This window comes from Microtus ochrogaster, linkage group LG9 (genome assembly GCF_000317375.1).
Source record: "Microtus ochrogaster isolate Prairie Vole_2 linkage group LG9, MicOch1.0, whole genome shotgun sequence".
NCBI classification, from domain to species: Eukaryota; Metazoa; Chordata; class Mammalia; order Rodentia; family Cricetidae; genus Microtus; species Microtus ochrogaster.
Genome location: NC_022034.1, coordinates 10,283,143 through 10,285,543, shown reverse-complemented (window position 1 = coordinate 10,285,543; position 2,401 = coordinate 10,283,143). Strand labels below are relative to the sequence as shown.

At 43.0% G+C, this 2,401-nt stretch overlaps 1 protein-coding gene across 1 annotated transcript in view; it reads left to right on the top strand.

The window, feature by feature from the left end:
* Acat2 (acetyl-CoA acetyltransferase 2) overlaps positions 1-2,401 on the top strand; it is a 45,491-nt gene that overhangs the window by 4,267 nt on the left and 38,823 nt on the right. The window lies entirely within an intron of this gene.

The window sequence follows — 2,401 nt, the reverse complement described above, 5'->3', positions numbered from 1 at the left end:
GTGCAGGCTGACTATTCCATGTTTGAAATACTTGGAGCTGGGATTGTTTTCATTTCAGATCCCCTCACTGGATTTTGCAACATCTGTATATGTTGTCCTTTTTCTAAATTATTGCTACCTCTTAATCCACAGCTGTCCTAATCAGCAATTGCAACTCTGCCACTATCTGCAGAGAACAGGCCACGAGGGCCTGAGGGAATTCTGTTCCCTCAAGCACCCACTCTTTCAAAGCTACTAAAGGAACTTAACTAAATCTCTGTCTCTCTAAAGGTTAACTCAAGATTCAAGGTTTGAGGCTGAATAGCAAGTAGCTTACCTCTTTCTCCTGTCTCTCCAAAAGTGCCTCTCCTCACCCCTCCTTAAAAAGCTTCTCCACCTGGCTCTTTCCTACCACTTCCTGTCAGCTAGTTGCTGACTTGGCCTCCTGACTGCAGGTGAATTTTATTTAATCAAACACATCTTTGCATCATTAAGCAAATGTTCCAGAGTATCAACTAAAGTAGCACACCTTAAAATAATATTCCATGACACATATATGTATATATACGTGTATAAACACACACACGTGTATGTATGTGTATATATATAAAATGAAGTATCATTGTTACCAAACTTGATGTCATAATTATTATCTTAAGCCAGGTTCAGCCAGTTGTCTTTCATAATAGCAAATATTAAGCCTGGAATAGCAAAATGGACAGAAAATGGGCAGTCACGGGGAATTTATTTAATTTGGTTAAACTAGGAAGAGAGGCAAAGAGACCCATTGAGCCCTCACGTCCATCTTCATGGTCCAGAAGTGAGAGTAACTTTAAATAGTCAAGTTATGGCCACACCCACTATTGACCCATCACCTGGGTCTCTTTAGCAAAGTGGTCTGTCAAGTTGTCAAAGTGTGTGATATCTTTTTTTTAAAAGCAGTGTTTCTCTGAGTGGCAGACCTTGCTGTCCTAGAACTTGCTCCGTAGACCAGACTGGCATCTAACCCACAGAGATCCGCCTGAGTGCTGGGATTATAGGAGCGTACTACCAAGTCCAGCTCAAGCACTTTCCCTCCTCTTTGGTTTTTCTAGACAGTGTTTCCCAGTAGCTATCGGGTCAGTCCTGAAATTCTCTCTGTAGACCAGGCTGGCCTCAAACTCACAGAGGTCCACCTGCCTCTGCCTCCCTAGTTCTGGAATCAAAGGTGCATCCCACCACTCTGCCTGGTGCAAAACCTTTTTCTTTCTTTCTTTTTTTTTTTTGTTTTTCAAGACAGGGTTTCTCTGTAGCTTTGGAGCCTGTCCTGGAACTAGCTCTTGTAAACCAGGCTGGCCTCGAACTCACAGAGATCCGCACACCTCTGCCTCCCAAGTGCTGGGAGATTAAAGAGGTGTGCCACTACTGCCCGGCATCTTTTTTTTTTTTTTAAAGATTTATTTTATTTATTATGTATACAGTATTCTGTCTGCGTGTTTGCCTGCACACCAGAAGAGGGCACCAGATCTCATTACAAAGATGGTTGTCAGCCACCATGTGGTTGCTGGGAATTGAACTCATAACCTCTGGAAGAATAGCCAATGCTTTTAACCTCTGAGCTGTCTCTCCAGCCCACAAGATCTTTTTCTAAGAGATAGCTTCCACCTCTGCCTGCTATCAGGCCTCAAATTTTTCCTTCTTCTGCACAGGATTTGTGGGGACTTCCAGTTTGGGGGGTCACTGTTTCAGTAGTCTGAAAGACTGAGGAACACAAGTGTCTCTAAAACATGTCTTCCTCTCTTAGAGCCTGAAGAGATGGCTCAGCCGTTAAGAAGTGTTCCTGTTTTCCTAGAGGACCTGGGCTCAGTTCCTAGCACTCTCTTGGAGGTTTATAGCCTCCCTCACTCCAGATCCAGGAAACTGAGCACCCTCTTCTGGGCTTCACAAGTACCAGGCACCCTCCAACATACATGCATACATACATAAGGCCAAGCATTCATAACTAATATTAAGCCTCTGAGTCATGACTTGAGAGCTGGAGGTGTGAGAAAGCCTGCTACAGTCAAACTGCAACTTTACTCTAACTAGAATATAAGTGATCATACAGTATCACTTCAGCTTATAAAAGTTTATATTGCCTGGCTTGCTGATCCATGAGTATAACCTCAGCACTCTGAGACCTGTGAATTGAGGGTCATGGGATTGAAGTCAGCCTGAGCCCTTAGCAAGATGATCCCTCCTAAGAAGGAAAGCCAGGAAAGGCTGGAAATGTTGTAGACCACTTGGCTGGTATGCACACGCCACTGGGTTCAATACCTTGGACAGAAAAAAGAAGAATATATACTAAGCTCAGTACTTTGGAGCTTTTGTGATTCTTAAAATACAGATATTTGACATGCATTTGTTAAGTTTAGTTTTGTAGTTCTCCTCATTTCTTTATCTT